At 43.6% G+C, this 26313-nt stretch overlaps 1 protein-coding gene across 2 annotated transcripts in view; it reads left to right on the top strand.

Annotated features, from left to right (window-relative positions):
- Positions 1-26313, top strand: part of arhgef49 (Rho guanine nucleotide exchange factor 49) — a 153369-nt gene that overhangs the window by 71016 nt on the left and 56040 nt on the right. Inside the window, exon 1 of one of the 2 annotated variants that reach the window (XM_072579937.1) lies at positions 17515-17604. The exons of the other annotated variant lie outside the window; for it this stretch is intronic. The gene's annotated coding sequence lies outside the window, so the exon portion shown is untranslated. Of the gene's footprint in view, positions 1-17514; positions 17605-26313 lie in introns of those variants that run through there. 2 annotated transcript variants of the gene reach the window in all.

Raw genomic sequence — 26313 nt, 5'->3', positions numbered from 1 at the left:
ATCCTTTGTTTTCATCTCGTCATAACATGCCTTCCCTCTTGTTCAAAGGAAGGAAGAAAGACTTGCATTTATATAGCACCTTTCATGACCTCAGGATGTCCCAATGTATTTTACAGTCAATTAAATACTTATAAAGTGTAGAGTCAATGCAGTATTGTAGAGCCTAGACAGTCAGCCTTAATCATATCTATAAAAGATTGATGTCCAAGTTGAAACCGACAGAATTCATTTCATTGTGATTAATGTCTGTCTGTGGCTTCAGTACACTCAGGGAAGGTCAGAGTAAGCAGTCAGCAAGGAAGGCTATTAACCATATATTACAACTTCTCATAATGGAAAGAATGTGTAAAAAGATCAGATATGTGAGCTGAATTTCTGACGAAGGATTGCTCAACTCGAAATGTTAACTCAGCTTTCTCTCCATTGCGCTGTCAGACCTGCTGAGTTTCTCCTGCAATTTCTGTTTCTGGTTTACATTCCCAGCAACCACAGTTCTTTGTTTTATTCCAGCTATGTGAGCTTGTTGATCCTGGATATGTTAGGATGTCTACTCAGCTTTTGTTACAGTCTGTTGGAGTCGTGTGCTAAAATTGATGATTTAGACTCATGTTTCATCACTGTAATGAGGGAATGCTGCAATATTGCAAATGCCATATTTCAGATGGAGAACTAAACCAAACCCTTGTCTTAGCAAACATAAAGATCAGAAGGAAAGTTCTTCCTGTGATCAGGTCAACATATATATCCCAATCCATGACAAATAAAATGGTCTTGCACTCTATTGTATGGAACTGAATGGCATATGGAACAGTAAAGTACAGTATAATTCAAGATAGTGTTTCATGTTATAGGACAACATAATACAGAATGTAATGGCACAGTTCTTAACTGCATGATGCAGTACATGATCCATTACATAATAACATAACATGCTACTGAACAGTAAGATTTAATATTATACAGCATTGTCGTATATAGGTTGATGAGGACTAACAACAGATGGCAAAACTAGGACAAATGGCTAGACGTTTAGTCAAATATTAGGTTTTAAGGAATGCTTTCAAGGTGGGAAGACAGTTGGAGAGATTTAAGGAGGAAGCTCCACAGGTTAGAGTCGAAGCAGCTAAGGGCATGACTGCCAAATGGTGGAACCATTCTGTTTCATGAGGCTAGTGTTGGTGGAGAGTGGCTATCTCAGAGTTTCGTAGGGTGGGAGGAGACTACAGATAGGGATTGGATAATTTTAAAATTGAGGCATTGTTTAGCCAGGAGACAATGTAAATCATTGGAAAGGGATGCTGAACAAATTGGACTGGTTGTGAGTTCAGACTTCGACAGTGGAGATTTGGAAGACCTGAAGGTTTTAGAGGGTAGTATGTGAAAGGCTGGCCTAGAGTGACTTGGGGTAGCCAGGTAACAGCACAATGTCTGGTGCAATAGGGGTATAGGGTAGGAGGTGGGCTCAGTTGGCTAGAGTGTGATGTAGGTTCAATTACACAATTGCTTTGTTGGTAGTTATGGATGGTTGCCTACTTGCCTTGCTCTATGCTTGACATGGAATAGAGCTGGAGGAAGGCAAGTAGCATGCTGGTGTTACCTTTGGGCTAATAATGTGGAACTCCCAGCTCCTGGTCTGGGGATATGGATTTGAATCACACCATTATAAGTGGTGAAATGAAAAGGAAGTAAAGATCTGGAGTAAAAGAACACTAGCCTAATGCCAGTTGATTGATTGTTGCAAAAATTGAAACATATGCAGTAAGGGTAAAGTATAGTGTCTTTGGCTTTACTAATAGGGGCGCAGAATACACAAGCAAGGAGGTGCTGCTGAACTTGTATAAGACAATCAATTGACCTTAGCTGCAATAATGTGTACAGTTCTGAGGATGTGAACACATTGGAGAGAATTCAGAAACTATTTACCAAGAATGGTTCCAGGGAAGAAAATTTTCAATCATGATTGTATATTGATGGTGTTCGGAACATTCCCCTTTTGTGGAGGGTGGGGAGGAAGAAGGCGAAAAGGAGATCTGAAAGAAGATTTTCAAAATCATGAGCAGACTAAATAGAATTGACAGGGAGAAACTATTCCTGCTCTTAAAAAGAACAGGAAATAGAGAGCTTAGAGTTAAAGAGATGTGCAAAAGGAGCAAGTGTGAACTGAAGACAATTTTTTTAATTTAGCGAGTAGTGTCTGGAATGCACTGCCTGCAAGTGTGGTGGAGGCAGGAATAATTGAGTCTTTCAGGAGGGAATTTGATGATTATTTAAGTAGAAACAACATGCAAGGCTATGGGGAAAAAGTAGGAGACTGGCACTGCATAATGATGACCATTTACTGAGCAGGTGCAGGCATAGTGGGCCGAATGGCCTCCCCCTACGCTGTAATAATTCTGTGATTCAGTGAAACTGATTCACTAATGTGGTTTAGGAAAGGAAATCTGCCCCACATATGACTCCAGACCATCAGCAATGTAGCTGACTCTTAATTGCCCTCTGGGATTTTACAGAACGACAATAAATGCTGCTGTACTCTGCAACACTCACATTCCATGAACAAATAAAAAATATAACCAGTTATCTCTCAAATAGGGAGAGATTCCAGGGCTAATTAGCTTAACAGTGCAGCATTGTATGGTATGATGATTTAGCTCCCTATTCATCTTTTCTGGATATTGTTACCTCCCTAGGTTCTGAACATTTCATGGTTGCAGCCCTTGTGGTATATTTTACTACTCAGGCCATTACCTTTTGGGTTGGGGCTTGGTGCACTTCCCTGTCTGGGTGACAAATAGAAATGCCCATATATCATGGGTATAGTGCTGATTGATCAGTCCTGGGAAACTCAGCACTACAGGAAAACAGTAGTCATAGGGAGCACTAATGTTACAGCTGACTGTGATAAATGTACTGCAGAGAAAGCCCTTCAGCTAAACAGAAATTGTAGCCTTGGTCAGCGAAAATGAAAGCAGAAAAGCACAGAGAGGGTAAACTGAAACAATAATATCAAAGCCACTATTAAAAATCAAATAGAAAGGAAAGGTAACCTTGGTGAAATGTCGAAAAATATTGACTGCAAACTACAAACAATATTTTGTTATATTTTGAGTCTCCCAATTTAGAGTCAGACACAAACATAATTGTTAACATAGCTTGAAGTAACACAGGAACTAGTATTTGGGAGGAAGCCATTCAATTAGATTGCGTGTGATCTGTATCTCGACTTCATTTTCCAGCCCCTGCTCCATATCCCTTGATATCCTTACCCAGCAAAATCCTATAATTCTTGTCTTTAAAACTCCACTTGGTTCCTCAGCATCCTCATGTCAATATTCCATGATCTTTCACAACATAAGAATATCAGAAATAGGATCTGGAGTAGACCATTCAGCCCTTCAAGTTTGTTCTCCACACCAAGATTATGGCTAATCAGATTGTGGCCCTAACAGCAATTTCTGACCTGCCCCGCCCCTAAACCTACTTTGTCAATTAAAGATGTCAACCTCAGTTCAATGACCCAGCCTCCACTGCTGACTGGGGAGGAGAATTCCAAACACTAAAGACCCTTCAAGAAATTAAATTCTCCATCATCTCTATCTTAAATACAAGAGCTTTATAGTGAAAATTTCCTATGTGTGAAAAAGGGATTTTACTTCTAAATGACCTGGCTCTTAATTAAACTAATCTAAATTTTGCCCCATCCTTCATTAATCTCTGGCCAGACGAAATAAGGAGTCTGCTCTGTTAAATCTTTGAAACATTTTATACATTTGAATCAGATCATGCCTCAGGTATCTTTACCTCAGCTTTTGATATCAAGAAAATGTTTTTGACAAGATTAGATGAAATTTGTCATTTCAGTTTGTTACAGGCAGAAATCTAATTCAGTATGAATTTCAAAATTCTTTTGAGTCTTGAACGATAATTATGCAGAAGCCAAACCTTTGCTTTAAAATGATACCATGTAACTCCTGGTTTTGATTTGGAGATGCCGGTGTTGGACTTGGGTGTACAAAGTTAAAAATCACACAACACCAGGTTATAGTCCAACAGGTTTAATTGGAAGCACACTAGCTTTCGGAGCAACGCACCTTCATCTTGACAATCACCTGATGAAGGACCGTCGCTCCGAAAGCTAGTGTGCTTCCAATTAAACCTGTTGGACTATAACCTGGTGTTGTGTGATTTTTAACTTTGTACTCCTGGTTTTGTCAGTGTCTGCAAGGTTGCCAAATGGATGCATTGTTAGATACCATTTACTAAGGAAGTGTATTTAAATTGCATGCTAGTCTTAACTTGTATCAATTATCTTCAACCAATCTGAAGCCCATCTAACCTACACTATTCCATGTACACCCATATGCTTGTCCAATGATGTACTTAAAGTTGGCAAATCTACTACCGTTGCAGGCAAAGCATTCCATACCCTTACTATTCTCTGAGTAAAGAAACTACCTCTGACATCTGTCCTATATCTATCACCCCTCAATTTAAAGCTATGCACCCTCGTGCTCGCCGTCCCCATACTCGGAAAAAGGCTCTCCCTGTCCACCCTATCTAACCCTCTGATTATCATATATGTCTCTATTAAGTCACCTCTCAACCTTCTCTCTAACGAAAACAGCCTCAAGTCCCTCAGCCTTTCCTCGTAAGACCTTCCCTCCATACCAAGCAACATCCTAGTAAATCTCCTCTGCACCCTTTCCAAAGCTTCCAACATCCTTATTATAATGCGGTGACCAGAACTGTACACAATACTCCAAGTGTGGCCATACCAGAGCTTTGTACAGCTGCAGCATAAAGTCAGTGGAAGTATAGACAGAGTTGTTTCTGCACCGTGCCATTAAGCTATCTATCTCTTTCCTGTATTCTCTCTCTTCATTGTTTAAGATGTTGATGGCAGTACTGGTGTATTAGTAATCCAGGAGCCCAAGCTAGTGTTCTAATGACATGGGTTCAAATTGCACTATGGAAGATTGGGAAATTTGAATTCAATAAAGCCTGGAATTAAAAGTTAGCCTAATGATAACCATTGTTGATTGTCAGAAAAATCCATCTGCTTCAGTAATGACATTTTGGGAAAGCCATCCTTATCTGGTCTGGCCTACATACAATTCCAGATCCACAGCAATTTCTTAACTGCCTTCTGGTCAAATAGGAAAAGGCAATCAATGCTGGATTAGCCAATGCCACCTAAATCTCATGAATGAATGAGGAAAAATTTAAGGTCATCATTTAGTGCCATCCCTATTTTCCCTTGAAGGTGATGGTGAGCTGTTTTCTTGAATATGTCTCAGTGACTTGCCATATCATTTCAGAGAAGATCCAAGAGTCAGATGGTGGGTTGGTGTGGTGGCTCAGTGGTTAGCACTGCTGCCTCATGGTGCCAGGGACCTGGGTTCGATTCCAACCTCAGGCAACTGTTTGTGAGAAGTTTGCACATTCTCCCCGTAGATGTTTGGGTCTGCTGTGGTTTCCTCCAACAATCACAAAGATGTGCAGGATAGGTGAATTGGCCGATAGTGTCTAGTGATGTGCAGGTCAGCCAGGGGAAATGTAGGGTTATGGGGAAAGGGGTCGGATGGTCAGTTTGGACTGAATGGCCTGCTTCCACACTGTAGGCATTCTATGAAACATGATACCCAGGTGGACCAGACAAGGACAGGAGATTTCTACTCCAATAGTGAGCCAAAAAGTCTTTAAAACAATTCAGTAATTCATGGTCACAAAGACTGATACAAACATTTTTTGGGCAGCAGAGTGGCACAATGGTAGTACTGCTGCCTGACAGTGCCAGGGACCTAGGTTCAGCTCCAGCCATGGGTGACTGTCTGTGTGGAGTTTGCACATTCTCCCCATTTCTGTGTGAGTTTCTGCTGGGGTGGATAAGCCATGCTAAATTCCCCCGTAGTGTGCAGGTTAGGTGGGTTGGCTATGGAATATGTGAGGATCTGGTGGGGAGAGATGGGATGCTTTTCAGAGGGTCAGTGCAGACTCAATGAGCTTCCATCTGCACTGTAGGGTTTCTATGATTCTAATCTAGATTTAATTAATTGAATTTGGATTCCCAAGCTGTCCTGCAAGGATTTTAGCTCCTATGTTCGGAATATTTTTTTGTTCAGACATCTGGATTACTAGTCCAATTGTCATCCAAAACTGGAACAACTTACATTTCATTTACATAGTGCCTTTAACATATTAAAATATCCGAAGTATCTTCATAAGCTCAGAGTACTGGGAGTAGTATATTGGCATAGGGGCTGTTTTGCTCAGTTCACTGGCTAGGGGCTACCTGATGTAGTGATTCTAACATGGGTTCAATCCTCTCTACCAGCTAAGGTCACCACAAAGGTCTCAAATAGAACATAGAACAATACAGCGCAGAACAGGCCCTTTGGCTCTCGATGTTACGCCGACCTGTGATCTATTCTCAGCTCGTCCCCCTACGCTATCCCAAAATCATCCATATGCTTATCTAAGGATGGTTTAAATCTCCCTAATGTGGCTGAGTTGACTACATTGGCAGGTAGGGCATTCCATGCCCTTACCACTTTCTGCATAAAGAACCTCCCTCTGATGTCTGTCTTAAATCTATCACTCCTCAATTTGTAGCTATGCCCTCTCGTACACACTGATATCATTATCCTTTCACTGTCTACCCTACCTAATCCTCTGATCTCTTGTATGTCTCTATCAAATCCCCCCTTAGCCTTCTCCTTTCCAATGAGAACAGACCCAGGTCTCTCAGCCTGTCCTCATAAGACCTTCCCCCCAGACCAGGCAACATCCTGGTAAATCTCCTCTGCATCTTTTCCAATGCTTCTACATCCTTCCTGTAATGGGGCGACCAGAACTGTACACAATATTCCAAGTGTGGCCGCACCATCCTCTTGTATAGTTGTATAATTCTCCAATTTGGCTGAGGACCAGTGACCCTGGCGTTAAACCCACTAAGATTCACTTCTGTCTCATGAGAGAGCAGCCCTACGGCAACTTTAGCATTGATAGAGAATTGGCTAATTAATAAAATACAGAGAATTGGGAATAAGCAAGGAGTTTTTCAGGATGGCGGCCTGTAACTAATGGAGTGCCACAGGTTTCAGTACTGGGGCCATAATTACTTAGATTAGATTACTTACAGTGTGGAAACAGGCCCTTCGGCCCAACAAGTCCACACCGACCCGCCGAAGCGCAACCCACCCAGACCCATTCCCCTACATTTACCCCTTCACCTAACACTACGGGCAATTTAGCATGGCTAATTCACCTAATCTGCACATTTTTGGACTGTGGGAGAAAACTGGAGTACCCGGAGGAAACCCACACAGACACGGGGAGAATGTGCAAATTCTACACAGTCAGTTGCCTGAGGCAGGAATTGAACCCAGGTCTCTAGCGCTGTGAGGCAGCGGTACTAACCACTGTGCCACCGTGCCACCCTCATCCAATAGATATTATTTATAATATCTGTTAATGACCTGGTTGAGGAAAGTGAATGTACTATAGCTAGGTTTGCTGATAACACAAAAATAGATGGGAATGCAAGCAATGAGAATGACACAAAAAGACTGCAAGGGGATATCAGAATTGGGCAAAAACTTGGCAGATGAAATATAATGTGGGAAATGTGAGGTTATGCACTTTGGCAGGAAGAATAGAGGAATAAAATATTATTTAAGTGGAGAAAGACTGCAGAAAATTATGGAACAGAAGGCTTTGGAAATATGTATCACAAAAAGCTAGCATCCAGTTCAGCAGGTGACACAGAAGGCAAATGGATTGATGGCCTTTAGATCAAAGGGAATGGAGTATAAGGAATATTGTAAAACAGCTTTGGTCCCCTTAACTAGGAAAGGATGTCTGGCATTGGAGGCAATCCAGAGAAGATCCACGAGGTTGATCCTGGGGGTGAAGGAACTGTCTTGTGAGAAGAATTTGAGTAGGCTAGGCACGTATTTATTGGGGTTTGGAAAAATGAGAGATAACCTTATTGATATATACAAGACTCATAGCATGCTTGACAAAGTGGATGCAGATTTCCCATTGTGGGAGAATTTGGGGCCAGAGGGCATAATCTCAGAATATGTTTTTGCACTTCTAAGACAGAGACAGGGAAGAATTTATTTTCCTAGAGGGCAGTGCATCTGTGGAACCTTTTGCCACAGAGGGCTGTCGAAGCTGGGTTGTTAAGTAAATTCAAGGCTATAATAAATATGTTTCTAATCAGTAAAGAAATTAAGGATTATGGAGAAAAGAAAGCAAAATGGAGTTGTGATTACCAGATCAATCATGGTCTAATTGAATGGCACAGCAGACTCTATCAAATGAATGGTTGACTTATGCACCTACCTCTGCGGTTTCATGGTGACTGGAGCATTACAACACAGCATCAGACAATAAGCCACAGGTTATGGCGAATCACAAAATCTTGGTCACAGCATAAGGTTCTATAGAGAATCTTAAAGAAAGCGAAACAGTTTGGGTCACGGGCAGGAATTCAGAGTGAGAGCTGAAGGCATAATCATCAATGGTCATGCAGTTAAAGCTAATGATGCTCAAAAGACCAGAATTGGATGAGTGCGGAAATCTCAAAGTTATTAAATAGCATCTCTTCCCTCTGCAGCATCTGGATCAATTCCAAAAGATTTTCCAAGATGAGAAGGATCCAGTGCAATCACGTTCCTCTTCCAGTTCAAAAAGCAATGTCTTTCTGCTTTTCTAAGCATTTACCATTATGCTGTGCTGATACCAGGCAATAACCCTTTGGTCCCTTGCACTGGGCACGTTGTCATTTTGCATTTGTGTAAACTTAAATGCAATCCATAATAAAGACTAAAACCAGCTATTCTTAGCTCTCACAAGCAAGCAAGTCTTCCTATCTATTCTGAGTGAACGGTGGGGGCAGTAATCACTGTGTAGAATGCATGGACCTGCAGTTTAGTCAATCTCTGACAGGTTAGCAATTCAGTTTTAATCCTTTGCCAGTGCCTGTATACCGATCATTAAAAAGTAGAAGCCGTGGTACAAATATAAAATCAAACATGATGACGGAATCCTTTCAAAAATCATTAGGCCCTGGAAAAGACCCAGAGGTTTGGAAGACTGCCAATGTAACACCCAGAGTTAAAAATGGAAGGAGACAAAAAAAGATAACAGTAGGCCAATTAACTTAATGTCCTGTTATTAGGAAAATGTTATAGTCTATGAAGACAGTGAGCATTTGGAAACATTTAATATGATCAGCTGAGTCAGCATGGATTCATGAAGGGAAGGTCATGCCTGACAAAAATATTAGAGTTCTTTGAGAAGATAACTAGAAGATTGTTAAAGGAGCAGCTGTGGATACACTATATTTTCATTTTCAGAAAGTGTGTTAAAAAGAAGGCTACACAATAAGATACCCCTTCCCTCCTTGGTCCTGGGGGTTGTATATTAGCATGGATATGGGATTGGCTGAGAGAAGGTAGAGAGTTGGGATAAGGGGGGCATTTTCAGGATGGCAACTTCTAACTTAGAATCATAGAATCTCTACAGTGTGGAAACAGGCCCTTCAGCCCAACAAGCCTACACCGGCCCTCTGAAGAGTAATCCACCCAGAGCCATTCCCCTACCCTACATTTACCCCTGACTACTGCACCTAACCGACACATCCCTGAACACTATGGGCAATTTAGCATGGCCGATTCACCGAACCTGCACATCTTTGGATTGTCAGAGGAAACCAGAGAACCTGGAGGAAACCCATGCAGACACGGGGAGAATGTGCCATGGGGCAGCAGTGCTAACCACTGAGGCATCGTGCTGCAGAGTGCCACAGAGATCAGTGCTGGGGCAACAATTATTTTCAATATATATTAATGACTTGGATGAGGAAAGTGTGTGTTCAACAGCCACATTTGCAGGTGACACAAAGATAGACAGGTTAATTGGGCAAAGATTTGGCAAATAGAACATAACGTTGGAAGATGTGAGCTTTTGCACTATGGCAGGAAGAATAGAAGAGCTGAATATTAATTAAATGGGGAAAGACTACAGAAAGCTGCAGCACAGGGCATTTTGGGAGTCTTTGTGCATAAATCACAACAAGCTAGCATCTACGTTCAGTAGGTAATACCAGATAATATGTGGACCCCTTATCTAAGGATAGATGTATGGCATTGAAGGTGATCCAGAGCAGATTCACTGGGTTGATCCCAGGTATGGAAGGACATTTTATGGGGGAAAGGTTGAGTAGTTTGTGTGAACCCTTTGGATACGACTGATGAATTGCTTTTCCAGGCTTTCCCTGCACCTGTACCACCTTTTTTGTGTCAGTCTGTATAGCTCTATGGAGGGGGATGGTTAGCTCGGATGCTATGCACAGTGACACCAACAGCGTGGGTTCAATTCCTGCACTGGCTGAAGTATCCTAGAAGGTTATCTTTCTCGCTTGTACTTTCACTTTTTTTTGCAGGAGGCAAAGAGTAACTGGTTCACATGCATAAAGTCTTTGACTGATTGGTTAAAAGCCACAGCTTGTAACACCTGATAAAGAGAAGTAAATTGGCTTTCTTCAGGCTGCAGATGTTTCTTCATGCACAGCAAGGACAACTTCTTCCTTTTCAACAGTCTGATGGCTTTTGACAAATCCTCTCGAGGCACAAGTTGTTCAGCACCCTGGGAGCCAAACCCAAGTTGTTGACAGGCAGAAGGCCTTTGTCATCGATAATGGGTCTCCAATTCCCAGGCCAACCAGCTAGTTAGTGCAGGACAAATTCCCTTTGTACAGACACCCTGGCTGCAACCTATCTGCATAACCTCCCCATTGCTTCATCAAACATCTGTGCAAACAGCAATTTCAATAAGTGTCAGGTACTTAAAAAGTGCATCAATCCTTTCCACAATCACATTCTTATCTGTGGGCCAAAAGGGGACATGAGATAGCTTTGGCAAGTAGAGTTAAGGAGAATCCAAAGGGTTTTTTACAAATACATTAAGGACAAAAGGGTAACTAGGGAGAGAACAGGGCCCCTCAAAGATCAGCAAGGCGGCCTTTGTGTAGAGTCACAGGAAATGGGGAAGATATTAAACGAGTATTTTGCATCAGTATTTACTGTGGAAAAGGACATGGCAGATATACAATGTAGGGAAATAGATGGTGACATCTTGGAAAATTCCTGAAGAAGGGCTTATGCCCGAAACGTCAATTCTCCTGCTCCTTGGATGCTGCCTGACCTGCTGCAATTTTCCAGCAACACATTTTTCAGCTCTGATCTCCAGTATCTGCAGTCCTCACTTTCTCCATCTTGGAAAATGTCCATATTACAGAGGAGGAAGTGCTGGATGTCTTGACAGCATCAAAGCGGATAAATCCCCAGGACCTGATCAAGTGTACCCTAGAACTCCTTGGGAAGCTAGGGAAGTGATTGCTGGGTCTCGTACTGAGATATTTGTATCATCGATAGTCACAGGTGGGATGCCGGAAGACTGGAGGTTGGCTAACGTGGTGCCACTATTTAAGAAGGGTGGTAAGGACAAGCCAGGGAACTATAGACCAGTAAGCCTGACGTCGGTGGTGGGCAAGTTGTTGGAGGGAATTCTGAGGGACAGGATGGACATGTATTTGGAAAGACAAAGACTGATTAGGGATAGTCAACATGGTTTTGTGCATGGGAAATCATGTCTCACAAACTTGATTGAGTTTTTTGAAGAAGTAACAAAGAGGATTGATGAGGGCAGAGCAGTAGATGTGATCTATCTGGACATCAGTAAGGCGTTCAACAAGGTTCCCCATGGGAGACTGTTTAGCAAGGTTAGATCTCACAGAATACAGCAAGAACTAGCCATTTGGATACAGATCTGGCTCAAAGGTAGAAGACAGAAAGTGATTGTGGGAGGGTTGTTTTTCAGACTGGAGGCCTGTGACCAGTGGAGTGCCACACTTTTCATTTACATAAATGATTTGGATGTGAGCATAAGACGTATAGTTAATAAATTTGCAGATGACACCAAAATTGGAGGTGTAGTGGACAGCGAAGAAGGCTACCTCAGATTACAATGGGATCTTGATCAGATGGGCCAATGGGCTGAGAAGTGGCAGATGGGGTTTAATTTAGACAAATGCGAGGTGCTGCATTTTGGGAAAGCAAATCTTAGCAGGACTTATCTACTTAGTGGTAAGGTCCTGGGGAGTGTTGCTGAACAGACCTTGGAGTGCAGGTTCATAGCTCCTTGAAAGTGGAGTTGCAGGTATTTAGGATAGTGAAGAAGGCGTTTGGTATGCTTTCCTTAATTGGTCAGAGTATTGAGTACAGGAGTTGGGAGGTCATGTTGTGGCTGTACAGGACATTGGTTAGGCCACTTTTGGAATATTGCGTGCAATTCTGGTCTCCTTCCTATCGGAAAGATGTTGTGAAACTTGAAAGGGTTCAGAAAAGATTTACAAGGATGTTGCCAGGGTTGGAGGATTTGAGCTACAGGGAGAGGCTGAACAGACTGGGGCTGTTTTCCCTGGAGTGTCAGAGGCTGAGGGGTGACCTTATAGAGGTTTACAAATTATGAGGGGCATGGATAGGGTAAATAGGCAAAGTCCTTTCCCTGAGGTGGGTTAGTCCAGAACTAGAGGGCATAGGTTTAGGGTGAGAGGGGAAAGATATAAAAGAGACCTAAGAGGCAACCTTTTCACGCAGAGGGTGGTGCGTGTATGGAATGAGCTGCCAGAGGAAGTGGTGGAGGCTGGTACAATTGCAACATTTAAAAGTATCTGGATGGGTATATGAATAGGAAGGGTTTGGAGGGATATGGGCCAGATGCTGGTAGATGGGACTAGATTGGGTTGGGATATATGGTTGGCATGGACGGGTTGGACCGAAGGGTCTGTTTCTGTGCTGTACATCTCTATGACTCTACATCTACAATAATGCTTGATTTCCTTCTCTAACAAGAATCTATCTAGTTCCACCTTAAAAAGGTTTAATAACCTCCACCTACATGGCCTTCTGAGGCAGAGTTCCAAAGTAATACTATCCTATGAGCAAAAAAAGATTCCTTCATTTTTGCCTTAAAGCATGACCTCGAATTTTGAACAATGTCACCTAGCTCTGGACTCAACCACAAGAAGAAACATCGTTTCCACATCCATCTTGTCAAGACCATGAAGGATTTTATGAAGATCAGTCAAATCACTGCTCACTCTTCTGAACTCCACTGAAAACAAGCCAAGTCTGTCCAATGTTTTCTTATCAGACAACCTGCTCACTCCATGTATCAATCTAATAGACCTCCTCTGAACCACATTATGAAGTACTTCGAGAGATTGGTCATAGCTCACACCAACTCCAGCCTCTCAGATTGCCTTGATCCCTTGCAATTCACCTACTGATGCAACAGGTCCACGGCAGACCCCATCTCCCTGGCCCTGCGCTCATCCCTGGAGCATCTGGACAACAAGGATACCTATGGGGAGAGAGTGAGGACTGCAGACGCTAGAGATCAGAGTCGAGAGTGTGGTGCTGGAAAAGCACAGCAGGTCAGGCAGCATCCGAGGAGCAGGGGAATCGACGTTTCGGGTTCCTACTTCTTCCTACAGCTCTGCCTTCAACACTGTAATTCCAAACAAACCTATCTCCAAATTCCAGAATCTGACTCTTCTCTCTCCTCTGTAACTGGATTCCTGACTTCCTGACTGACACTGGAAAAGCGCAGCCCGAAACATCGATTCTCTTGCTCCTCGGATGCTTCCTGACCTGCTGCACTTTTCCAGCAACACATTTTCAGCTCTGATCTCCAGCATCTGCAGTCCTCACTTTCTCCTTCCTGACTGACAGACTGCAGTCAGTAAGGATAGGTGATAGCACCGCCTTCACGATAATCCTCAACACCAGTGCCCCGCGAGGTTGAGTACTCAGCCCTTTACTATACTCCTTATACACACCCATATGTGTGGTCAAATTCCACACTAACAAGTTTGTCAACAACACCACCATTGCAGGTCAAATCTCAAACCACAATGAGATGGAGTACTGAAAGGAGATAGAGTGCTTAATAACATTGCGTAAAGACAACAATCTCTCCATCAACATTCGCAAAAAACAAAGGAGCTGGTTATTGACTTCCATAAGTGGAGTGGAGGGCATGCCGCTGTCTCCATCAATGGTGCTGAGGTGAAAATAGTAGAGACCATCTAGTTCCTGGGAGTAACAATCACCAACAATCTGTCCTGGTCCACCTAGGTTGACACTATGGTCAAAAAAGCACAGCAACACCTCTACTTCCCCAGGGGGCTAAGGAAATTCAACATATCCGTAAAGACTCTTACAAATTTGTATTGATGCACCATTGAAAGCATCCTGTCTGGGGCATTACAGGTGCTATGGCAAATAGGATCCTGGCGTTTCCCATTCCAGGCACTGTTCTGGCCTGGAGCAAGGGCATTATCTTCAGCAGTCACTGAATGCCTGCTCTCTGCACTGTGGCCTTCCAACCCCTTGTTTATCCTATGGCAGTGCTAGCCCTCTCTGTGATGAGCAGTTTAGTGCCCATTGCCTTCTCCCTGTGACCCTGCACTCGCCCAGGCGTTCTTTCTCTTTCTCTTTCTCGCTCTCTCTCTCTCTCTCTTTCCCAGCTCCTAGTCTTGTGTGTGTGTGTGCGTGTGCTGTATGTGTGTTTTGAATTCCCAATCCTAACCCCACTGGCTGTGGGACAACATGCCTCCTCCCCCACTCCCTCCGTCATGTCTCTGTCTCGCTTTCAATGTGTTCCGCTGCTTCTCAGTCCCTTGGGAACTGTCCCTGGTTTTGTCCTGGGTCTTGCTCAACCAAAAACTCAGCTGAGTGGTGGCATGGTGGCACAGTGGTTAGCACTGCTGCCTCACAGCGCCAGAGACCTGGGTTCAATTCCCGCCTCGGGTGACCATCTGTTTGGAGTTTGCACATTCTCCCCGTGTCTGCGTGGGTTTCCTTGGGACGTCCCAGTTTCCTTCCACAGTCCAAAGATATGCAGGTTTGGGTGAATTGGCCATGCTAAATTGTCCGTAGTGTTCAGGGATGTGTAGGTTAGTTGCATTAGTCAGGGGAAATGTCAGGTAATAGGGTAGGGAATGGGTCTGGGTGGGATAATTTTCCGAGGGTCTTGTTGGGCCAAAGGGCCTGTTTCCACACTGTAGTGATTCTATGATTCTATGGCAGCTCCATCTTCCCTGGCTACTCTGATAAGAGGTGGGTGGGGAGTGATAGAGGAAAGGGGTGGTGTCAATCAAACCTTCCACACCAAGGTTGAGGGGCACGGATATCTCGGCTGGATTATCGGCCAAAGCCCTGAAGGGGTGGAGGGAGGCAGGGGTGAGGGGTGGCCAGTGGGCAGACCGCACGTCTGGGCTGATGGGTCAGGGTCATAAAGGAGGCGGGTGAGAGCCCTGGCCTGAGACCAAGGGCAGAATCGGATCCCGGAACACTCAGGGCAGGGCGATTTCCGTTCCCAGAAGCAATCCTGCCTCCGACTCTCAGTACTTGGGGGATCCTCCCCACCCCCAAGCGATTCCAGCGGTGCTTTTTTCAAACATGAAATGGTCTAGTCAACATGCCGATGGGGAAGACTCCGGAAAATGGTCTGGAGAGGGAAGGGGGTCTTTGAGGAGATAGACTGGGCAGCACTGTTGCCAATGCAGTTCAAAGCAATGGGTGGGGAGAGAGCAGAGGCAGGCATGGGAGGGTACACACCCTGGAGCGTCAGAAGCTGAGGGGTGACCTTATAGAGGTTTATAAAATCATGAGGGGCATGGATAGAGTAAATAGGCAAGGTCTTTTCCCTGGGGTGGGGGCGTCCAAAATGAGATGATATAGGTTTAGGTGAGAGGGGAAAGATATAAAAAAGACCTAAGGGGCAACTTTTTCACACAGAGGATGGTACGTGTATGGAATGAGCTGCCAGAGGAAGTGGTGAAGGCTGGTACAATTGCAATGTTTAAAAGGCACCTGGATGGGTATATGAATAGGAAGGGTTTGGAGGGATATGGGCCAAGTGCTGGCAAATGGGACTAGATTAATTTGGGACATCTAGTCAGCATGGACGATTTGGACGGAAAGGTCTGTTTCTGTGCTGTACATCTCTATGACTCTATGACTCTGTAACTGCTCTTCCCAAGACTGAAAGAAACTACAGAGAGTCATGAGCACAGCCGAGTCCATCATGCAAACCTGCCTTCCATCACTGATTTCATCTATACTCCCCACTGGGTTGGCAAAGCAGCCAACGTAATCACAGACCCACCCCAGTTATATTCTCTCCCACCCTGTTCCTTAGGGCAGAAGATAAAAAGTTTGGAAACATGCACAAAGAGATTCAAGAACAGCTTCTTCCCTGCTGTTATCAGATTTTTAAATGGACCTCTTTAATGTTAATGTTGATCTCTCCCTGCACCTTTTCAGCAGCTGTAACACTGTGTCCTGCCCTCTGTTCTGTTACCCTGATGTACTTGTATAGTACGATCTATCTGTGAAACATGTAAGATGTCACTTTTCACTGTATCTCAGTACACATGACAGTAATAAATCAAATCAAATCAAACCTGGATAATGATGCCTACAGCCTATAAATGAATAAAACAAATCATCCCCTTCAAGTCACTCACCATTCTGACTTGGAAATAAATAAATCGTTGCCATTCGGTCAAAATCCTGGAACTCCTACCCAAACAGCATTTGGGGTCTGACAGCACACATACTACAGCAGTTCAAGAAGGCCACTCACCACCACCTTCTCCAAAACAACTAGGGACAGGCAGTAAATGTGGTCCAGCAAGTGACATCTGTGTCTTACAAATGAATTAAAATGTCAAAAACTGCATGTAGTATTTGCAAGTTGTCTCATGAATATCCTGTATAACTTAAGCATAACATCTTACCTTTTATGTTCTGCTCATAATAAAGGCCAACATCTCATTGGCCTTCTGGATGACATGCTGTACCTAAATGCTAACCATTTGTGATCTATGCACTACAACATAGGTCCCTCTGCACCTCAGAATTCTACAGTTGTCCACCATTTAAGTAATATTTGTATCACACAAGTGCCAGGCAAAGACCTTCTCTGTGAAGAGAGAATCTAGCTATCTTCTTGACACTCCATAGCTGAATCCCCCACTGTCAACTTCCTGGGGTATTGCCATCAAGTATTGTGGCTTGAAGAGAGGTCCGAGGGCGGGAATCCTGCAACGAATAACTGGACTCCTGATTCCCTAAGGTCTTTCACTAACTCTCAAAAAGGAACAACTTATTCATCCAGAGAGTGGAACTCCCTGCCTGAGGAAGCGGTTTAGTCCAAAACAATGAATGTTTTCGTGAAGGAGTTAGATTTATTTCTTAGGGCTAAAAGGCCCAAACCATTTGGGAAGAAAGCGGGAACAGGGTACTGAGTTTGGTGATCATTTTGAATAATGAAGCAGGCTGGAAGAGCTGAAAAACCAACTCCTGCTCCTATGTTTCTATGTTTCTATCTGCAAGGCATGAGTCAGGTGTGTGAGAGAATACTCCCACTTGCCTAGCTGATGCAGCTCCAACAACACTCGGGAAGCGAGACACCATCCAAAACAAAGCAGCCCACTTGATTCAACTTGATATAGACCAGTAGGTAAGCTTTTCTTTGAACAGGTTAAAGGCTTATTATAAGCTATTGCTGAAAATTTGTTAAGAATAAATAATGTAACGAACTAAAACAAAGCTTTGCAAGTGGAGAGATTAACAGGCCTGAAGGTTAAGAAGTTTCCAGGACTCAGATGTCAGATTGTGTAGTGCTACCATAAAGTTCAGAGCTATTCTCATCGCCCTGTCCTCGCCCCAACCTGACACTCTATTGCCAGTGTCCTGATCAATATTCATCCCCTCAGCATCAAAAGACAAACATTATCCCAGTAGGACATTGCTGCGTGCTAATTGGCTGCTGCCTTCTTCCTACTTTGCAGCAGTGCTTCAGAACTCCTGATTGGCTGTGAAGTGCTTTGCGATGACCAGTGATTGTAAAGGGTGTTACACTGGTGCAAGTTCTTTTCTCCCAACTCTGCCACTGTAACCCTCCCATCCCATCAGACCCAGCCACCACTTAACAAAGCGTTGTCGCTGTTTGAACCTTTTCCTCTGGAGGAGAATGTAGATCAACGAAAGCTTTTTGTCAACGACAGGGAATCAGTAAAGGTAGCACAGTCTTTAAGCACTGCTCATTTTCAATTAGACTGGCCGGGGCACTGAATCACTGTGTGGCAGGAGTGTAATTGTGGGATCAAATGCTGCATCATCTGAAAGGGCACTGACTTGGACTTCATGGAATTCTGGTCGAAAATAAATGCGAATGGAGGATATTCAAGAAGTGCCATTGTGTTGCTGTCTGAGTTATCCGGAAGTGAGAGGTGAGTGGATGCTGCAGTTATAGCGTCTTATACAATTAGGCTGAGAGGCCTCACTCTCTAGTACTTTCCCTCTCAACCTCCCAAATGTCCACTTTGAACAAGCCTTCAGTTGACTGACAATGTCTCTGCTTCTGTTTTTTTTTTCCAATTGTATGCATTATTTGAAGCCAATTTTGCTGCATTAAACTACACAGGATCACAGAATTATTGCAGTGCAGAAGGAGGCCATTCAGTCCATTGTGTCGGCGTCCGCTCCATTCTCTAGCCCACCTCCGTTATCGAGTGCCAATCTGCTGCCTTTTCTCCATATCCCTGCATACCATTACTATCCAGAAAAATATCATACCCTCTGGAATGTCTTAAACTTAACGATAGACAGGGTAGATGCAATTAAGACATTTCCCCTGGCTGAAGAACCAAGAACCAGCAGTTACAATTTAAAAATGTCATTTAGGACAAAGATGAGAATTTATTTGATTTGGAGACTGGTGGGTCTTTGGAATTCTCCAACCCAGAGTGCTGTGGATGCTCAGTGATTGAGTATTTTTAAAGCATAGGTTAAATTTTTTTAATTAGAAAGGGATTAGATGGGTAAAAGTATGTTTTCATCAGGCCATGATTGTATTAAATGGTAGAGCAGGTTTGTTAGGCTGAATGGCCTATTGCTCCTTTGTTCCTGCTAAAAGAGCTAAGCTCCTGATGCCGTCACAATCCTGAGGGATTTGGAAAGGGAACCTTGAGGATAGATATTTCCCTCAAAGCTCCGTTTATTACCTGCCCCTTTGTAAATTATTAAAGACCTTGTTTGCCAGCCTTGTTTTGAACCAGAACCTGGTCCTCTGAACCATACCGCCATGCCATCAATCCCGCCAGGTTGTGCACCGGTTGTGCAAACCTAACTCTGCCACCTCCATGAGTCCACTTCGGGCCCACCTCACTGATGCAGCAGCTGCTGATGCCACCTTGTCTTGTATTGGGCCCAAACGTGCCTCCTCTGTCATCTCCATGAATTTGCACAGGATGCAGACGCCAACGGAAACCCAAGCTCACCTCCAACACTGCCACCCCAAGTTCATTCTGCTGGGCCTATTCGAGTCTGCACTACTGGGCCTACTCAAGTTTCCACTGCTGGGCCCACTTGAGTTGCACTGCTGGGCCACTCAAATCTGCACTGCAGGGCTTACTCGAGTCCGTACTGCTGGGTCTACTCGAGTCTGTGATGCTCGGCCTACTCGAATCCATGCTGCTGGGTCTATTTGAGTCTGTGCTACTGGGCCTACTCGAGTCCATTTTGCTGGGCTTAATCAAGTCCATGCTGCTGGGCCTACTTGAGTCTGTGCTGCTGTGTGAATTTGAGACCATGCTGCTGGGCCTGTTTGAGTCTGTGCTGTTGGGCCTACTTGAGTCCATGCTGTTGAGCCTACTTGAGTCCATGCTGTTGGGCCTACTCGAGATCGTGCTGTTGGGCCTACTTGAAACTATACTGTTGAGCCTACTTGAGTCCATGCTGTTGGGCCTACTCGAGATCGTGCTGCTGGGTCCACTCAAGTCTGTGTTGCTGGGTCTACTCGAGTCCATGCTGCTGGGCTTACTGGAGCCTATGCTGCTGGGCCTACCCAAATCCATGTTGCTGGGTCAATTGAGTCCAAACTGCTGGACCTACTCAAGCCCACTCTGCTGGGCCTACCCGCATCTGCGCTGCTGGATCTCCTCAAGCCCGTGCTTCTGAGCCCACTCACTGCCGCTAATGTCGCCACCTGACTGAGCTCTTCAGCAAGAGATAAATTTTTAAAAATGACAAAAGAGAGAGAGAAAAAAGAAAAGAAACAAAAAGAAAAGTGGATGGAGTGGACGAACCACGGGCTCAGAAGCTCTACTCCACTGCCATCTTACTGGTAGGAAGAAGGGATGGGGCTGAAGGATAATGCAGAAGCAATGGCAGGGGAACTTCTACTCCTCTTCTGTTGGGGAGAGATGTCAAAGAACAGCCTCAAATTCTGTGTTCAGAAGTACAATTGATCTTTATTCAAGCTCTTTACCACACATGCAGTGGGGAGGCCAGGGACTACTCTGAAGCTGGCCTTTATGTGGGGCCCAGTCGCCCCCTTATAAATCAGAAGAGAGATCAGTGATGCTATGATTTCCCCAGTGGGATAAAGCATTTGTATACATTTCATGTTACAGTAATTATATGCAACATTGTCATTGTTCCTTCCCCCTTTTTCTCTATATCCAATCCTGTAAGCCCCTAACCCATGATGGACACTCCTACAGACAGCCCTAGGTTCCCATGATATCTCATTGATGTTTACCAGACATTGTAATCATCAGGCCTTGGGATCTTAAAATATATCCCATTGATTCACATTCTAATGTTAACAGTTATACTCTTTTTCAGAAAATTCTCAGACTTGCTTACTCTTAAGAGCTGTTCGTCTTCTGTTTTTCATTGTTATCCCTATTCAATTCAGTTACTCACCTTATATTTCCCGCTCTCTTAATCACAGGAGATACAAAAGGAAGTTAGTTTTTACTATTTTTTAGAAGATTCATAACACTAGTTCTACTATAAAGTTAGTTATATGTAAAGTTTTATGTTTACACCTACTGATAGCATTCTTTCGCAAATAATTTGTGAGCAGCTTTGATCCCACCTGACCTTGGAGGCTCAGTTAGACACCGCCCCTCTGTCTTTCAGCTGCATTAAAATTCATTCTAATCATATACTGTCTTCTGAGATAAACTTTACTGCCCCTACTCTGACTAACTCTTTTTACCTAATAAGACAACATCTTTTTCATTGATATGGTTAAAGCTCACTCACTCTCACAGCTCAATGAACTTGTCTGATCTCCTAGATTTTTAGGAATCATAATCCCACCCTGATCATCTATTTCTGTTATTGTGGGATCCTACTTTTCTCTTTAATGCTTGCTGCAAAACTTCAGGCTGTCCGTTCTTAGGTGGCACGGTGGCACAGTGGTTAGCACTGCTGTCTCACAGCACCAGAGACCTGGGTTCAATTCCTGCCTCAGGCGACTCTCTGTGTGGAGTTTGCACATTCTCCCCGTGTCTGCGTGGGTTTCCTCTGGGTGCTCCGGTTTCCTCCCACAGTCCAAAGATGTGCAGGTTTGGGTGAATTGGCCATGCTAAATTGCCCGTAGTGTTAGGTAAGGGGTAGATGTAGGGGTATGGGTGGGTTGCGCTTTGGCGGGGTGGTGTGGACTTGTTGGGCCGAAGGGCCTGTTTCCACACTGTAATCAAACTGACTCCTACAGACTTCTGCAGCTGCTGTTTGTACAGAACTCCCTGTGTATTAATTTGTAAGATTCTCTGTTCAAAGTAGACTTTGTTACCTGAGATAACTCCTTGTCAAAGTTACAATTGCACTAACCTATGGCCTCACTTAAATACTGAATCAGGAATGCTAATTCTGCTGATGAAGCCATATTTATGCCAACAGGCGACCATCTTGTGTCACCTCAGACCAAGTGCTGCCCCATCATCTTATAAACTTCAATCCCCAGCTTCCGGCCGTTAAACCCCAATCTAGAGATTCACTTACCACCACTGTTTGCTTTGTAATTCATTGGTGCGGTGTGGGCTAGCCCAGCATTTATTGCTCCCTTAAGGCTGATGGTTTTTTACAACAGTCAATAATGCTTTCATGGTCACCAACAGGTTATCTTTGAATTCCAGATTTTTAAAAAAATTGAATTAAATTATGGTTGGATTTGAACCTTTGTCCCAGGAGTCCTGGGGTCCTGGATTATTAGTCCAGTGACAATATCAGGGACACAGTTTAAAAATAAGGGGTAAGCCATTTAGAACAGAGTTGAGGAGAAACTTCTTTACCCAGAGAGTAGTGGATATTTGGAATGCTCTGCCCCAGAAGGCAGTGGAGGCCAAGTCTCTGGATACTTTCAAGAAAGCGATGGATAGAGCTCTTAAAGTTAGTGGAATCAAGGGTTATGGGGATAAGGCAGGAACAGGATAGTGATTGTGGATGATCAGCCATGATCATAGTGAATGGTGGTGCTGGCTTGAAGGGCCAAATGGCCTACTCCTGCACCTATTGTCTATTGTGTATCACTACACCAATGCTTCTTTGTCTCATGATGCACAATCTATTGTTTTATACATTCAATGTATAAGCTCACCTGCCCCTCAGTCTATAGCTTCACATCATCCTACCTTGCAATCTGTACCGAGTGACACATCTCCCTCCTTACTGGCATTTACCCTGCACTGGAGTCTCCCACCCAGCTGCCCTTTTCCTCTTTGGTAATTTTGAAAAGGAAATTTCTGACATCCCATGGTTTTAGGTCCATGAAAGAATACAGGAATCTTGCCCAGTGCCTTTGGGTTGAGATTAGTTCCTCAACCATAGATTATCTGATTTTTAAAAACTCCTGCATTGGCTGTGAGTATCATGGCACATACGTAATTTCACTTAAACTGAGTGGCTTGTTTGGCCATTTCAGAGGGCAGTTAAGAGTTAATATTGCTGTAGGTCAGAAGTCACATGTAGGCCAGACTAGGTAAAGTCAGCAAATTTTCTTCCCTAAAGGAAGTGAACAAGTGAACCAAATAGGTTTTCAAACAACAAATGACATTACTGAGATCAACTTTCAGTTTCATTCATTTAGCTGAAACTCCAACAGATGCAATAGGAATGGGATTTGAACCTAAGTTCCTAGAGGATCAGGCAGGACCACTGGGTCATGAGTCCAGTGACATCACCACAATGCCATTACCTTTTCCTATTTGCTACTGGTTGTTGGAGTTTACACATTGGCTACCATGTTTTCTATACAGTATAACAGTGACTACACTTCATTGACTGTAAAGCACATTAGAAATTGTGAAAAGTGGCGCTACATGAATGTCAGCCTTTGTCTCAACAATTCCAGGACTCATCGAGCACATCCAATATTGGGTTGGACAGCAGTTTGTGATTTCCCAGGGCAATACAGCTCCAGATTCACAAAGTTTCCACTGCCCTATTAATGGCAATCTCTAAAGTGATCAACTCTTGACAGTCACATATCCTTCGGCTAGTGTTCCTGCCCAGTGTATAAGCCTCTTTTATGTGATAAAGCTCATCTCAATATAAGGAGCTCCTCGTCATGTACATATATAATTTGCAGCTCATATCAATCTCCCACTTCAGCAATGTTGAAGATTTCTTCACTCAATTAAAACAACAAAGTCCTGCCATCAGTCCTAAGGCCATCTCTGTAACTATATCCACTTGTTCAGTGCAGTTGGCTGTGAGAGACTGCTTCTGGCTTTCACGGTTCGTTTACTTCTTGATGTCTGTCATTCTGTCTATTTCTCACAGAGACAGTAATGTGACTGGCAGCTTGTCAATGTCTCCGTGGCAACCTTTCTACCCTTCCTCATAGACATGTTCAACCAGGGCCTTTGTCCCTGAAGCAACAGAAGTTTCCAATAATCATACAGAGAGGAGGGAGTGACAGTGTGTGAACATGTGAAAATGTGTTTCACATGAGGCTCTAGCTTAAGGACAGGAAGCCAAAAGGCCCTGAATCCACTAGAGGCGGTGAAGGTGATTTCTCAAAGTTCGCTTTTGTTCACAGCATTGTTTGGTCGTGAACCATTTTCTTGGTGTCAGGACAAATACCTGAGGGAAGGTGGTTGAAGTGTTATTTTATTACTAAACACAGACCATCACTCTTTTTTTATTAATTCACGGGACACAGTAGTCTGTTGCCCGTCCCAAATTGCCTTGGGAAGGTGGTGGTGAGTTGACACCTTGACTGCTGAAGTTCATGAAATGTGAGGTATACCAGGGCCCGATGACAGGGCCCATGACCTACGTACTTCAGTCTGCTGCCTTTGTCTTTCCAGGGGATGGAGGTCATGGATTTGGAAGTTATGGTCAAAGCTGTTGCAGCTCCACCTTGTAGTTGGCACACCCTGTGGCCACTGTGTGCCAGGCGTGGAGGAAGTGAACGTTGAAAGTGGTGGATGGAATTCTGATCAAACAGGTTGCTTTGTTCTGTATGGTTTCAAGCTTCTAAAGTCTTACTGAAACTATACTCACACAAGATGCAGACGAGAGGTATAATGTCATTATGAACAGATTTCACAGCCACAAGGAGCTTTTTTTTCCCAAAATACTTACTTCTCACAAAGCATTTGCAAAGGAATGGTAACATTTAAAAATCCCATAGCAAACCAGTGTTGATTGTGAGTAAATCACACTCCTGACCGCTGTCCTCTCTGGGCTTGCTGCTGCTGCAAGATTCCATGCATCTGGATCAACGTGCCAGTGCTGTGCCAATGAATTGACTTCTAGTTGCAGAAATCACTGCCCTGCACAGGCCTTCGAGGTCTGCAGATGGTGGATAGGCTGTGGGGAGAAAGAAATCACTTCAGAAATCCCTCTTACCTGCTCACGTAACCATAGTGTTGATAAGGCTGCTCTGATTTCGCTTGTCAATTTTAAGATGTTGATAGCAGAGGACTTAAAGAGCGTAATGCTGTTGAATGTCAAAGTTTAAAGATGGTAATTGCCTGGCACAAATGTTAATTGCCATGTTTCTGCCCAATCCTGAGTGCCTTTGTCACCACCTCAGCACCGTGAAATCAGCTAACATTGAGTCGCAGGATTTTGGGTTCAAGTCCCACTTCAGGACTCGAGCAGAAAAATCTAGGATAACACTCAATGCAGTACTGAGGGAGCTCTGCAGTGTTGGAGCTGCCATCTTTTAGGTGAGGTGCTGTACAGTGGCCTCCATCTTCTCACTCAGGCTTATGTGTAAGCTCCCATACATTATTTTGAAGAATAACATGGGAGTTCTGTTCAGTTTCCTGGCCAATATTTGTGCCTCAATTGGCATCACAAAATGCAGACAATCTGGCCATTATCGTTTCTGTTTGTATGAGCTTGCTGTGCATTAATTAGCTGCTGCATTCTATACATTGTGACAGTGACAACATTTGGCTTAAAAACATTTGAGCTAATGGTGGTCATAAATGACACTATACAATGCAGATCTTTTACATTAACTCATACAGATTTGAATCTAGACCATTTCTGAGGATGGATCATTCTGGAATCGAAACATTAGTTCTGCTTCAGATGCTGACAGACTGGCTGATCTTCTCCAGAATTTTGTGTTTGAATCTGTAATGAATTGTTCTGCATGCTTTGTTGCACACAATTTGCTATGGGAGCTTTCATCTTGAAGAATGGAAATCATTTTTGTAAAGACTTTGTGATAAATAAGTAATTGGGAAGAACTTCTTGTGACTATGAGATTTGTCAATAATGTAATGTTGCACCTTCTCCAATTCTTGCTGAACAAACTCATTCACGCTTTGTTATTCAAACCCCAAGATTGTAACATCCTTTTGTAATAAACCATACATCACACCTTAATACAAGGGCTGCACTGTCCATCTCTGACTCCAATGAACCATCTGGATTGTACCAAGATACAGCTTCCTGATGTGTGCCTTGTAGATGCTGGACAGGCTTTGGGGAGTTAGGAGGTAAATTACTCACAGCCTCTGACCTGCATTTGTCACCACAGTAACTCCTAGGATGTTAATAATGGAGGATTCGGTGATGGTAATGCCTTTGAATATCAAGCAGCAATAGGTAGATTGTCTCTTGTTGGAAATGATCATTGCCTAGTACTTGTGTGACATGAATGGTACTTGCCACTTATCAGCCTTAACCTGAATATTGTCCAAAAATAGATAAGAATAATTTCTTTTCTAATTGTGTTGTGTTCTGGAATAAATCATTTGACAGGCGGTGGAAGCAGATTCAATAATTATGTTTTGAAGTGATTTGCATAAATACTTTTAGATTAGATTAGATTCCTTCCAGTGTGGAAACAGGCCATTTGGCCCAACAAGTCTACACTGATCCTCCAAAGAGTAACCCACCCAGACGCATG

The sequence above is a fragment of the Chiloscyllium punctatum genome, chromosome 10 (assembly GCF_047496795.1).
Source record: "Chiloscyllium punctatum isolate Juve2018m chromosome 10, sChiPun1.3, whole genome shotgun sequence".
In the NCBI taxonomy this organism is placed as follows: domain Eukaryota; kingdom Metazoa; phylum Chordata; class Chondrichthyes; order Orectolobiformes; family Hemiscylliidae; genus Chiloscyllium; species Chiloscyllium punctatum.
Note: the sequence above shows the minus strand (reverse complement) of the source record. Positions and strands in the feature narration are given on the sequence as shown.